Consider the following 14,754-nt stretch of genomic DNA (forward strand, 5'->3'; position numbering starts at 1 on the left):
TCCCCCACATTTTTTTAAAAATTGTGGTTAAAAAAAAAATACATAATACATAACATAAATATGCCATTTTAACTGTCTCTAAGTGTACAGTTAAGTGGCATTAAGTACATTCACATTGTTATGCAACCATCACCACGATTCAACACCAGAACTTTCCCAGACTGAAATTCTGTACCCGTTAAACACTAAATCCCCACTTTCCCCCTTCCCCACAACCCCTGGCAGCCACCATTTTACTTTCTGTGTGTATGAACCTGACTGCTCTAGGAATCTCATGTTTGTGTAATCATACAGTATTAATCCTATTGTGATTGGCATATTTCACTTAGCATAATGGCATCCAGGTTTATCCATGTTGTAGCAAGCGTCAACATTTCTTTTCTCTTAAAGATCAAATAATATTCCATTGTATGTATATACCACATTTTGGTTATCCATTCATCCATCAGTGGACACTTGGGTTGCTTCCACCTTGTGGCTATTGTGAATGATGCTGCTGGGCAAGTGGGGGTACAAGTATGTTTGAGTACCTGCTTTCCTTTCTGGATATATACCCAGAAAGGGAATTGCTAGATCATATGGTGATTCTGTTTAATTTTAAAGAACTGCCATATGGATTCCCTATCAGCTGTATCATTTTACACACCTACCAGCAATGCACAAGTGTTCCAATTTCCCCATGTCCTTGTCAACATTATTATAGCCATCCTAATGAGTGTCCATGTATGGGTTTTTTTTTTGTTTGTTTTTTAGACAGAGTCTAGCTCTCTCACCCAGTCTGAGTGGCATGATCTTGGCTCACTGCAGCCTCCATCCCCGGGTTCAAGCAATTCTCCTGCCTTAGCCTCCAGAGTAGTTGGGATTACAGGCATGCACCACCGCACCTGGCTTTTTGTATTTTTAGTAGAGATGGAGTTTCACTATGTTTGCCAGGCTGGTCTCAAACTCCTGACCTCAAGTGATCCACCCACCTCAGCCTCCCAAAATGCTGGGATTACAGGCGTGAGCCACCGTGCCTGGCTCCATATATGTTTTGACTAAGTGTATTATCATCCCTACTATTGTCAGAATGCCAGGGCAGAAACTTGGGTGACAGAGTGATCACCAAGTGGCTTTGTTGGAGGCTCTTTTATTAGGCCAAATTGTTATTATTTTAGTAAACATCATTATTTGGTATTGTGAGATGGGGCAGAAGAATTCTTGTTACTCATTTATTAAGTAGTGGACAGAAATGACCATAGTCAACATTTGCAGGCAGGTGGAACGTTCGGAATAGATCTTCAGGGTGTTGGTCTGACAGTGCAGTGCAAGGCCAATATACAAATGGCCACTGAATGAAGACTCTCCCCCTTCCAAGGTCAGGCTCATATCCTACCTTTCTCTTCACTGCAGCTTCAGCTAACATCTTCCTTCCATTTGCTCATTTATTCACTTAGTATTTCAATCAACATCGTCTCTCAGGGAGGAAATAAGACTTGAATTTCGAGTTTACTTTTTAGTGGACAAATACAGAACTGTGGCCAGTAGTGCCAAAAGAATGTGGAATGTGGTCTCCAAGGTCATTTCCCTCTAACCTGTACCCTAGTGATCTGCCCTGTGTACCTGTCTTAACCATCACCATTTTGCTGGAAACTGAAGAAGGACGCTGATCATAGGATAGGTCAGGTTTTAGAAGCACTATCTGATAACCCTGAAGGTACAATACGTGTAAAAAACTAGGAGAAACTATGAAAACAGAAAAGCCTCAGGAGACAGAAAAGGCAGAGTTAGTCCTTTTCCCTGGAAATGAAATCTCATGGCCTTTTAAACACAGTGTTTAATTTCCCCCTATGATTTTAGTTGTTTTGAGAAGTACCATTTTCCTTCTCCTTCACATATGTTAAAGGGTAAGAACTGGCAGTGCTGGGATGGTAAGACTGATGAGTTTTCCATATACCCAACAAAACCCCATTTCCGTCAAGGGCTACACTATAGCAGCTGAGAGCTTCATAAAAATTTTTCAGCATTGTGTGCTGGGCACTTCCAGTTCTGTGAACTCATGAAAGTCAACTAACCAGGTCTAAAGACAGACACTGCTTCCACTGAGCACAGGACCACAGAAGGGTACCACTCTTTGGAGATGCTGCCAGGAAGTTAAAGAAAGCTTCTCCAAGTCTTATTTTTTAAAAATTTTTTATTTTTAAATCTTCTACCTCCAACCTGCTGGCTCTCTCTGTACTACCACTCTAGAAGACAGGATGGGATAGAAGAACTGTGTGTATTAGGTCAGTCTCTCTACAACCCCAGAGGCTGAGTAGCCTGCTTGGAGATAGATCCATGATTAAAGAGGAAATTTTCCCTTGTCTTCATTTTCTCAAGTGTATATTTCTTTGCTCCAGATTCCCATCTTCCTCTCTACTTTGAATATTAAGAGCTAAGCTTAGGTCAATTTGTACTATTAAAACAATAAGGATATACAGCTAGATGTCCAGTTTAAATTGAAGAAAAATACCACAAGAATAACTTACTGTTTTACTGGACACAAAAAAAAAATCCATAGAAAACTTGCCATTGTAACACTGAGGGAGAGAGAGCTTTATCTATGTAAACCACTGACAAATATTCTGAGGTGAACACTGCTGAAAAGGAAGGCATCAAGGTAGAACAAAAACAGCACTGAACTTGTAATCACGATTATCTGTCTCCGAGCTCTATAATTTACTACCTTATGACCTTTAGCAAATTTCAAACTCCCTGTGCCTCAGCTCCTTCATCTGTGAAATGGGGATAATTACACTGGTCCTTACCTACTTCACAAGGTTAGCATGATAACAAGAAAAAAAAAAAATGGGATCACTTGCGAAAGTAGTTTGTAGACTGTGAAGCACTGTGAGAGGTAGAATGGGATCACCTTCTCTTCACCAAAGGAAAACCCCGAATTCCAACAGCTGACTTATTCCTCCAACAGCATACAACCATCCCTAAATACTGGTAACAGTTAAAAACTGCTCAGCAGGGCGCGGTGGTTCATGCCTGTAATCCCAGCACTTTGGGAGACCAAGGTGGGCGGATCATGAGGTCAGGAGTTCGAGACCAGCCTGGCTAACATGGTGAAATCCCATCTCTACTAAAAATATAAAAATTAGCTGGGTGTGGTGGTGCACACCTGTAATCCCAGCTACCGGGGAGGCTGAGGCAGGAGAATCACTTGAACCCAGGAGGTGGAGGTTGCAGTGAGCCGAGATGGTGCTACTATACTCCAGCCTGGGTGTCAGAGCAAGACTCTATCTCAAAAAAAAAAAAAAAAAAAAAAAAAGAAAAAACCAAAACAAAACTGCTCACAGCTTCCAGATGAGATGAAGAAAAGGTGCAGTAATGAGCAGTGATGACCATCAGCTTGCAGCACTGCAATGCATTTTCTGTTTCATACAGAGAGACAATGACATTCTCTACCTCCTAACTATTCCTAGGAGAATTAATCTGCTCCAACCATGACCATACAGGCATGATTTCACCAACTAGTGCCAGCCTTTCTACCCTGTATGGGTTCCAGCTCGGTATCCCTAACTGCCTAACAGGTATTTCCACTTGGATGTCCACAAGCTCAACTTATTTATGTCAAAAAAAAAGACATCTTTCCCACCCACGTTATTTTCCTGATTCCATTCCTGTCCTCTGTATCATTTTCCCCTGTCAGTTTTATTGAGGTATAATTGACAAATAAAAATTGTATATATTTAAGTTGTACATTGTGATGTTTTGGTACATTATGAAATGATTACCACAATGGAGCTAATTAACATGTCCATGGCCTCAGTTATTATTTTTTTTTTTTGGTGTAGTGAGAATACTTAAGATCTACTCTCCTAGCAAATTTCAAGTATATAAAATATTAACTGTAGTCACCGTGCTGTACATTAGGTCTCCAAAACTTGTTCATCTTATAACTGCAAGTTTGTGCCCTTTGACCATCATCTCCCCATTCTCCCCACCCTCTGACCCCTGGTAGCCATCCTCTGCTCTCTTTTTCTATGAGATCCACTTTTCTGATATTCCACACACTGGATAAACGAGATCATGCAGTATTTGTCTTTCTATGCCTGGCTTATTTCACTTAGTGTAATGTCTTCCAGGTTCATCCATGTTGTTGCAAATAGCAGAATTTCCTTTAAGGTTGAATAATATTCTGTCGTGTGTGTGTGTATGTATATAAACACACATATCACATTTTCTTTATACATTCATCCACTGACAATCTGATTCCATACTGTGGCTATTGCAAATAATGCTGTGATGAACATGGGCATGCAGATACCTCTTTGAGGTATTTCATTTTCTTTGGATATGTATCCAGAAGTGGGACTGCTGGATCATACGGTAGTTCTACTTTTAAATTTTTTGAGGAACCTCTATACTGTTCTCCACAATGGCTGTACCAATTTATATTCCCACTAACAATGGATAAGGGTTCCCTTTTTTCCACCTCCTCACCTACACTTGTTACATTTGACTTTTTGAGAATAGCCATCCTACCAGGCGTGAGGTGGTATCTCATTGTGGTTTTTTCTTTTTGTTTGTTTGTTTTTTGAGGTGGAGTTTCGCTCTTGTCCCTCAGGCTGGAGTGCAATGGTGCAATCTCAGCTCACTGCAACCTCTATCTCCCAGGTTCAAGCAATTCTCCTGCCTCAGCCTCCCGAGTAGCTGAGATTACAGGTGCACACCACCACACCTGACTAATTTTTGTATTTTTAGTAGAGACGGGTTTCATTACGTTGACCAGGCTGGTCTCAAACTCCTGACCTCAGGTGATTCACCCACCTTGGCTTCCCAAAGTGCTGGGATTACAGGTGTGAGCCATGGTGCCCAGCTCAATGTGGTTTTGATTTGCATTTCCCTGATGACTGTGATGTTGAGCACCTTTTCATACACCTGCTGGGTGTTTGTTGGGTGTTTGTATGTCTTCTTTGGAAAAATGTCTATTTAGGTCCTTTGTCCATTTTTTATTTGGGTTATTTGGTGTTTTTTTTTTGTGTGTGTGGGGGGGGGTTTGTGCTATTGAGTTGTATGTGTTCCTTATATATTTTGCATATTAATGCCTTACTGAAAACATGGTTTGCAAATATTTTCTCCCATTCTGTAGGCTGCCTTCATTTTGTAGACTGTTTTCTTGCTGTACGTTATCACCTTCCTCTTAGCTATCTGTGTTCAAATCTTGGTACTACTGACTCCGTCTTATGCCTCACTGTTAGTCTTCAATGTGGAAACTTCTTGATTCCTTCTTCATCGCATTTCTCAAATTCATTTTTCACTTGCCATCTACACTGTCACCATTCATGCTTAAACTACTAGAACAGTCTTTCTTCTCTCCTTTTTCTGTAATCTGTAGTAGATATAACAGGCAATACTACCTTCCTAAACCACAGTACTCATATCATTCTCATACTCAATTTTTCAATAAGTCCATACAGCTTCCACAATAAAGGCTAAACTGTACTAGCATTTAAGCTACCACCAGAGAGATTTCTCAAGCCCAAATCTAGTATTACTCTACTTAAAATACCTCCACGGGCCAGGCACAATGGCTCACGCCTGTAATCCCAGCTCTGGGAGGCTGAGGCAAGCAGATTACTTGAGGTCAGGAGTTCGAGACCAGCCTGACCAACAGGGTGAAACCCCATCTCTACTAAAAATACAAAAAAAAAAAAAAAAAAAAAATTAGCTGGGCGTGGTGGTGCGCACCTGTAATCCCAGCTACTGTGGAGGCTGAGGCACGAGAATCAAATTGCTTGAACCCTGGAGGTGGAGGTTGCAGTGAGCCGAGATGGCGCCACTGCACTCCAGCCTGTGAGACAGAGCAAGACTCCGTCTCAATAAAAAATAAGTAAAATCCCTCCATGAACTGGGGAAAATATTTGCAATATGTGTGACAAAAGGTTAATGTTCACAATATAAAAAGAGCTTTTTCAAAGTCACAAGACAAAATGAAAACAGACATAGGACACAAATAGGTGACTCATACAATAAAAATGACTAATACATTTAAAAATATGATCACTTGTAACAAAAAACGAATTAAAAAATTTTCTAGCATGCACACTGCGGGATTAGAAAAGGTACATTATTTTAAGAAAATTTAAAAAGTATTTCATTTCTTAGATTGGTAAAGGTTGAAAACTGTCTTGTTAAGGATATGGGGAAACTGGCCTCTCAGACCCTACTGGTGGGAGTTTATATCAAAGTGCGTATACGCTGACCCATTTCTAGGAGTTCCTAAAGAAGTTTCACATAAATTTATAAATATGTAATTATATTAGTTTGTAGCACGCTTTGTAATAGAGGAAAAAGGAATACCTCAAATATCCATCAATAGATAACTGGCAAAGGCCAGGCCCGGTGGCTCACGCCTGTAATCCCAGCACTTTAGGAGGCCGAGGTGGGTGGATCACCTGCAGGAGTTCGAGACCAGCCTGGCCAACATAGTGAAACCCCATCTCTACTAAAAATACAAAAAATTAGCCGGGCTCCTGGTGGCAAGTGCCTGTAATCCCAGCTACTGCAGAGGCTGAGGCAGAATTGCTTGAACCTGGAAGGCGGAAGTTGCAGTGAGCTGAGATCATGCCACTGTACTCCAACCTGGGCAACACAGTGAGACTCTGTCTCAAAAAAAAAAAAAAGATAACTGGCAACATAAATTATTAATATATCCATATAGTCCTGTGCAACAATGAAAAGGAATGAGCTAGAACTGTATGTTCTTACATGGGAACATAGCCAAGATACATTAAAAAGAAAAAAGCAAACTATAGAAAGCCAAATATGAGCCTATTTATTCTTTTTTTTTTTTTTTTTTAAGGGGAATGGTTTGCAGCTAGTACTGTACATGTAGAGAAAAATCTGAAAGGATACTCAAACTCTTAGTTGAGTTATCTTTCAGTGATGAAGAGGAAATTTCTCTCTCTTTCTTATCTATTTGTTTGTTTGTTTGTTTGTTTGGAGATAGAGTCTTGCTTTGTTGCCCATGCTGGAGGGCAGTAGCCCGATCTTGGCTCACTGCAACCTCTGCCTTCTGGGTTCAAGCAATTCTCCAGCCTCAGTCTCCCCAGTAGCTGGGACTACAGGCATGCACCACCAAGCCCAGCTAATTTTGCTATTTTTAGTAGAGACAGGGTTTCACCATGTTGGCCGGGATGGTCTTGATCTCTTGACCTCGTGATCCACCCGCCTTGGCCTCTCAAAGTGCTGGGATTATAGGCATGAGCCACCGCACCCGGCTTGCTTTTTATTTTTATTTTTTGAGACAGAGTCTTGCTCTGTTGCCCAGGCTGGAGTGCTGTGGCACGATCTTGGCTCACTGCAACCTCCACCTCCTGGATTCAAGCAATTCTCTTGCCTCAGCCTCCCTAGTAGCTGGGATTACAGGCATGTACCGCCAAACCTGGCTAATTTTTGTATTTTTAGTGGAGACGGGGTTTCGCCATGTTGGCCTGGCTGGTCTTGAACTCCTGACCTCAAGTGATCCACCCGCCTCGACCTCCCAAAGTTCTGGGATTACAGGTGTGAGTCACTGTGCCTGGTTCCTTTTTAAAAATGTCTATAATTTGAATTTTAACAAACAGTGCTTATTCTTGGCCCTACTACCAACTAGCTGTGTGAACTCGGGCAAGTTCCTGAACCCTTCTACTACTCGGTTTTCCCATCTTTGGTAGGCACAATAATGACTACCCCAAAATGTTCAAGTCCTAATTCCTGGAATCCGTGAATATGTGAGCAGAGAATAACGTTGCTAATCAGCTGATCTTGAGGTGGGATAATTAACCTCGATTATCCCAGTGGGCCCAATGTAATCACAAGGGTCCTTAAAAGTAGAAGAGGAATCAGGCATGGTGGCTCATGCCTGTGATCTTAGCACTTTGGGAGGCCGAGGCGGGTGGATTGCTTGAGGCCAGATGTTTGAGACCAGCCTGGCCAAATGGCAAAACCCTATCTACTAAAAACACAAAAATTAGCTGGGTGTGGTGACGCATGCCTGTAATCCCAGCTACTCAGGAGGCTGAGGCATGAGAATCCCTTGAACTCGGGAGGCAGAGTTTGCAGTAGGCCAAGTAGTGCCACTGCACTCCAAACTGGGTGACAGAGCAAGGCTGTTTCCCGCACCGCCCCCTGCCAAAACAAAACAAAACAACAACAACAACAAAAACGAAAGTGGAAGAGGAACAGACAGACATGGTGGCTCATGCCTGTAATTCCAGCATTTTGGGAGGCTAAGGCAGGAGGATAGTTTGGGCCCAGGAGTTTGAGACCCGCCTGGGTAACATAGCATCCTCTGCCTTGGCCCCCCAAAGTGCCTATCTCTACAAAAAATTAGGAAAAAAAAAATTAGCCATGTGTGTTGGTGTGGGCCTGTGATCCTAGCTACTAAGGACGCTGAGGTGGGAGGATTGCTTGAGCTTGGGAAGTCCAGGCTGCAGTGAGCTGTGGTCGTGCCACTGCATTCCATCCTGAGCAACAGACTAAGACCCTGTCTCAAAAGCAAAATACAACAAACAAACAAGTGGAAGTGGGAGGCAGAAAAGGTCAGAGTGATGAGATATGGGAAAGGTTTCATCAGCTATAGCTGGCTTTTGAAGATGAAGAAAGGGAGCCATGAGCCAAGGAATGTGGGCAGCCTCTAGAAGCCAGAAAAAGCAAGAAAAATGATTCTTCCCTAAAATAGCTGCTAGAGAGGAATGCAGCCCTGCCAACACCAATTTTACCCCAGAGAGACCCATTTTGGACTTCTGACCTCTAGAGCTGTAAGATACATTAATTTGTGTTGTTTTAAGCCACTTATAAAAGAAGCAATATTTATGTTTTTCAATAAGAAAAAAAAAAAAGATTAAAAATGCCCTTTCAATAGTTCTCTGCTACAGGTGAAATCCAGGCCAGATGTGGTGGCTCACACTTGTAATCCCAGCACTTTGGGAGGCCAAGGTTAGAGGATAGCTTGAAGCCAGGAGTTCGAGGCTGCACTGAGCTATGACCACATTACTACACCCTAGCCTGGGTAACAGAGCAAGACCCTGACTCTTAAAAAAAAAAAAAAAAAAAAAAAAAAAAAAAAAAAAAAAAATGAAGCCTAAACACTTCAGCATGGCATACAAACTCTCATTAATTTGACCCAAACTCCAATCTCATTTTCTCACCTCTGCCTTTGCTATGGTATGTTTTGTGTCCTTCCAAAATTCATTTCTGTTTTTTTGAGGCAGGGTCTTGCTCTGTTGCCCAGGCTGGAGTGTAGCAGTCCAATCATAGCGCACTGCAGCCTCAAACTCCTAGGCTCAAGCCATCTTCTGTCTTGTCCTCCTAAAGTGCTGGGATTACAGGCATGAGCCACCGCACCTGGCCTCATTTTTGTATTTTTTTGTAGAGATAGGGTCTCACTTTGTTGCCCAGGCTGGTCTCAAACTCCTAGCTTCAGGCAGTCCTCCTACCTCTGCCACCCAGGGTGCTGGGATTAGAAGTGTGAGTCATTATGCCCAGCCTAAAAATTCATATGTTAAAATCTATTTCCCAGCCAAGCACGGTGGCTCACGCATGTAATCCCAGCACTTTGGGAGGCCAAGGTGGGTGGATCACTTGAGGTCAGGCATTCCAGACCAGCCTAGCCAACATAGTGAAACCCCATCTCTCTGAAAAATACCAAAATTAGCCAGCCATGGTGGCGTGTGCCTGTAATCCCAGCTACTTGGGAGGCTGAGGAAGGAGAATCGCTTGAACCCGGGAGGCGGAGGTTGCAATGAGCCAAGATTGCACCACTACACTCCAGCCTGAGTAGTAAGAGCGAAACTCTATTAAAAAAAAACAAAAAAACAACCATCTATTTCCCAGTGTGTTGGTAGTAGGAGATGGGGCCTTTGGAAGGTGACTAGGTCATGAAGGTGGAAGGCTCCTGAGTGGGATTACTGCCTTAGGAAAGAAGGCACAGGGACTTGTTTGCCCCTTCTGCCATGTGAGGAAGCAGCAAGAAGGTGCCACCTATGAACAGGAGTGCCCTCCCCAGACACAAAATCTGCTGGCACATTGATCTTGGACTTCCAGCCTCCAGAATTGTGAGCAATACAATTGTTGTTTATAGATTACCCAAATCTAAGGCATTTTGTTATAGCAGCCTAAACAAAGAGAACGCTACAGTCCTCCTGCCAGCTCCAGCTATAATGAATATCCACTATTCTCCGAATTTCCTGTAGTCTTCCATTTGGCAACCTCTTACCCAGCTTGAGCACCCTTTCCTTTACAAGGCTTTCCTTGACCTCATCCTTGCCCTCCATCACTACAAGAAGTAAAGACTTGGTGCTCTCTGCACGGAGACACAATTCTTTACACATGTCCATCTGCTTTCTGGACTGCCCTTCCTAGACAGGAACCTTCTTTTCCCCAGCCCTGCATCCTACATACCCAATGAAGTAGCTGGCACATGGTAGGTACACCATTATTGTTTAAATTAATGACCTAAACAATCTGCCAATAATCTAAGCTTATTTCCCACTGCTGTAAACATAAACGCTGGGTTCTACTGGCTACTTCCTAAACCTGCATAAGAATTCTAAACTTTTGTCCCAACCTGAAAACCTATCTCACCTCTTGATTTTTATCCATCTTAAATGCTACTTCAAAAACTCTTTCTTGACCTCCTTCTTCTTTGGACTTCAATAGCATGGGCCTTTATATCCCCTATAACTCCTCCCGTAATCATGGACACATAAAAGGTGTATAATAAAAAATATTTTGTTTAGGCTAGGTGCAGTGGCTCATGTCTGTAATCCCAACATTTTGGGATGCCCAGGTGAGAGGATTGTTTGAGGCTAGGAGCTTGCGACCAGCCTGGGCAACATAGCAAGCCCCTGTCTCTACCAAAAAAAAAAAAAAAAAGTTTTGTTTAAATATGAATACAATTATGTGAAAAAATATTTGCATAAAAGTTGATTGAAAGCAAATTTATTGAAATGGAAATAGAGGTTCTGTTTGGGTTGCTGGGCCCTAGGAGGTTTGGATTTTCTTTTTTTGAGATAGAGTTTCACTCTTGTTGCCCAGGCTGGTGTGCCATGGTGCAATCCAACTCATTGCAACCTCTGCCTCCCAGGTTCAAGCAATTCTCCTGCCTCAGCCTCCCGAGCAGCTGGGATTACAGGCCTGTGCCACCACACCCGACTAATTTTGTATTTTAGTAGAGATGGGGTTTCTCCATGTTGGTCAGGCTGATCTCGAACTCCTACCCTCTGGTAATCCGCCCACCTTGGCCTCCCAAAGTGCTGGAATTACAGGCATGAGCCACCGTGCCTGGCCCATTTTCTTTAATGAGTAAGTTTTTCATATTTCATTACAAAAGTATTAGAAAAATTATATACCCCTTTAATACCTTACGGTTTCCACCATATTGAACACTTGTTAAATGGAAAAACTTCAAGGAGGCAGTATAGTACAGTACAGGGCCCAGTTTCTGGGGCAACACCACTTAACGTTAAAAAAAAAATCACAGTTTTGCCACTTGTTGGCTGTTTAATCTTTGAGCAAAGTCTAAATTTTTTGTTCCTCAGTTTCCTTACATATTTATCTCACAGGGTCATTGTGAAAATACAAATAATCCATGTGAAGTACTTAGGTGAGAACTTGGTTTATACCAAACACTCGGATGAACATTAGCTACTGGCCGCAACAGTTGAAGCTGGAATGGTTGTCAAAATCTCTGCACTTGCAAACAAAAAGGGGATATTCAAAATTAAATGACAGTCACTGAGGTGACATATCTTAGTAAGTGGAACTTGTCAATTAAACAGCTTGGGATATGTCTGCACTGCATGCTATTCTAACTGCACCTAATTTGGCCCCAAATTTAATTACATGCATGTCTCTATTTCACACATGAGCATGTTCTCAAAAGATATCTAACACAAACCAAGAGTTTCAAACCCCAAAGGGCTCAGTTCTGTTTCTCTAAATGTCTGGGCTTATTTTCTAAAATAGGTTTTTCAGGCCAAATGTTTCCCAGAAACCTACATGACAGAATGGAGACAGAGAATGAGAAGACTTGCAGTTATGCCTTGGCTGTATTACAAATTCAACCAGCTGCCTTTCAGTCAAATTTCAAGACATTTGTTCCCTGAAACACAGAATGGGAGGAATTGCTTACTTTCTTATTTCAAAGATAGTGTAAGAGGCATATACAACTCACAGATCTGAGGCAAGAATTCTATATGAAAGAAATCATAAAATATCTCTTTCCTCTTCCTGTCTGCTTTTTTCCCATTAACATATAATTCATTCTTAATCAGATGAACTTTAACTTGATTGTAAATTAAATTAGACTATAAAAAAGGAATCAAAACAGTACCCATCATGATGTGATGCTTAATTTTATGTGTCAACTTGACTGCACCACAGGGTGCCCAAATATTTGGCCAGACATTATTTTGGGTATTTCTGTGAGGGTGTTTTGGACAAGATTTAAATTGGCAGACAGAGTAAAGCAGATTGCTCTTCTCAATGTAGGTGGGCCTCATCCAATCAGTTGAAGGCCAGAGTAGAACAAAATACTACCTTCCCCCAAGTAAAAGAGAATTCTCCTTCCTGACAGGCTTTGAACTGGATCACTGGCTCTTCCAGCCCGCTGGACATCAGCTCTGCAGATTTGTTTCTTTTTGAGACAGTGTCTTACTTTGTCACCCAGGCTGGAGTGCAGTGGCATGATTTTGGCTCACTGCAACCTCCACCTCCCATGTTCAAGCGATTCTCCTGCCTCAGCCTCCCGAGTAGCTGGGACTACAGGTGCCCACCACCATGCCTGGCTAATTTTTGTATTTTCTAGTAGAGACGGGGTTTCATCATGTTGGCCAGGGTTATTTTGAACTCCCAACCTCAAAGGATCCGCTCACCTCAGTCTCCCAAAGTGTTGGGACTACAGGTGTGAGCCACTGCCCCCAGCCAATCTCTGCAGATTTTGGATTTGCCAGCCTCCATAACTGTGTAAGCCAACTCCTTGTAAAAAACACACATAAATTTAGATATCTCTATCTCCCTATATGTTTATTTCTATATATCTTTTACTTACAATATTTACCAATCTCTCTTATTGGTTCTGTTTCCCTGGAGAACTCTAATATAGAACAATAAATACCATTATACCAAAACTGCAGCTAAAACTTCAGAGAATTCAGGTCATGCTGGAAAACTAAAGGCAGGCAGGGGTTTTCTAACAACAAAGGTCATATATTCTGACCATATCCTGAAGTCTCTGGTATTTATAGCAGAATAAAAAAAATATGTAGAAATATGGCAAAACCCTGTCTCTACAAAAAATACAAAAATCAGCTGGGCGCAGGGGCATAAGCCTGTAGTCTTAGTTACTCATGAGGCCGAGGTGGGGAGGTCGGAGGATTGCTTGAGTCCAGGAGGTTGAGGCTGTAGCAAGCCAAGATCGCACCACTACACTCCAGCCGGGGTGAGAGTGAGACCCCATCTCAAAAAAAAAAAAAAAAAAAAAAGACATAACGCGAGGCTGGGTGTGCGATGGCTCGTCTCCTATAATCCCAGCACTGTGGGAGGCAGAGGCAGGCAGATCACCTGAGCTCAGGAGTTCAAGACCAGCCTGGGCAAAATGGTGAAACCCTGTCTTTACAAAAATACAAAAATTGGCCAGCTGTGGTGGCATGCACGTATAGTCCCAGCTACTCGAGGTTGAGGTGGGAGGATGGCTTGCATCCAGGAGGTCAAGGCTGCAGTAAGTTGAGATTGTGCTACTGCATTCCAGCTTCAGTGACAGAGTGAGACCCTGTCTCAAAACAAACAAAGCCCAACTATATATATATATATATATGATATATATATATCATATATATAATTATATGTAGAGTTCTTTCCAGAATACCTAATTTTCTAGTGACTTCCTGCCTATTCTAACCTGCAGCTTTGGGGGTTATTTGGCTTTAACAGATGAGTCACTTACACAGCTGAGAAAATCTTCCTATACACAGTGAACCAAGAAGGGTGGAGGGGAAAAGTGCATTGAGTTTTGTTTCCTTGAGCAATCTGGTTACTAGATTTTATAGAATTCTATGGAAATTTTTACATCCTCTAACCACGGCCTTAGCCACTGCCTACGAAAGTATCAGGCTCAAGAAAGGCCTCACGTTAGATGAGATACTATCCTGAGGACCGAAGAGAGACCACCTGCAGAAAAAGTTAAATCTGGAGATAATAGGAAACAGTGAGGGACCCCAGCTGGAGAAAGTGAATCAGGGAAACATCGTGGGGGTAATTATGGCTCAATAGCAGTGATAAAGCAGCAAACCATTCTTTACTGCTAAAGGGCCTTCCCTGACCTATAATCTCCTCTGCCCCACTTATGTGGTCACTCAGCTAAGTGACCAAATTTCTTCTATTCAAAGAAGAAAGCCAGGGCAGACACCACCCCACAGCTGTGTTCTCAGCCCTCCCTTAGGGTTTCTGAGAACACTCTTGGGGAACTGTGTTTTCTTTTTGGCCAAAAGCCACCTGAGTGCTTGGAGAGGCATCTTGTCTCAAATATAGGTCCGTCTCTAGGGAGGGGCTGCAATATCTATGTTCCAAACAATTTTGGACACTACCCCTTTTGAATGCACCAAAGAGCATCCGAATGATAAGACCTAATTATTTTTAGTAGCATCACATTTCCATTCATGTAAATATTTTATTTTCCTAATCATAATTGCTTTTCTTTTATGGATAGGGGCATGAAGAAGAATTAGTTATATTTCAGTTCCT

General features: G+C 42.2%; 1 long non-coding RNA gene across 1 annotated transcript; it reads left to right on the forward strand.

Moving 5' to 3' along the window:
- The first annotated feature begins 9,795 nt into the window (after positions 1-9,795).
- LOC144341430 (uncharacterized) lies at positions 9,796-13,700 on the forward strand. The gene is made up of 2 exons (XR_013418354.1): positions 9,796-12,693; positions 13,561-13,700. It is a non-coding gene; the product is annotated as an uncharacterized LOC144341430 (long non-coding RNA).
- The last annotated feature ends 1,054 nt before the right edge of the window (positions 13,701-14,754 follow it).

The sequence above is a fragment of the Macaca mulatta genome, chromosome 1 (genome assembly GCF_049350105.2).
Source record: "Macaca mulatta isolate MMU2019108-1 chromosome 1, T2T-MMU8v2.0, whole genome shotgun sequence".
Taxonomy (NCBI): domain Eukaryota; kingdom Metazoa; phylum Chordata; class Mammalia; order Primates; family Cercopithecidae; genus Macaca; species Macaca mulatta.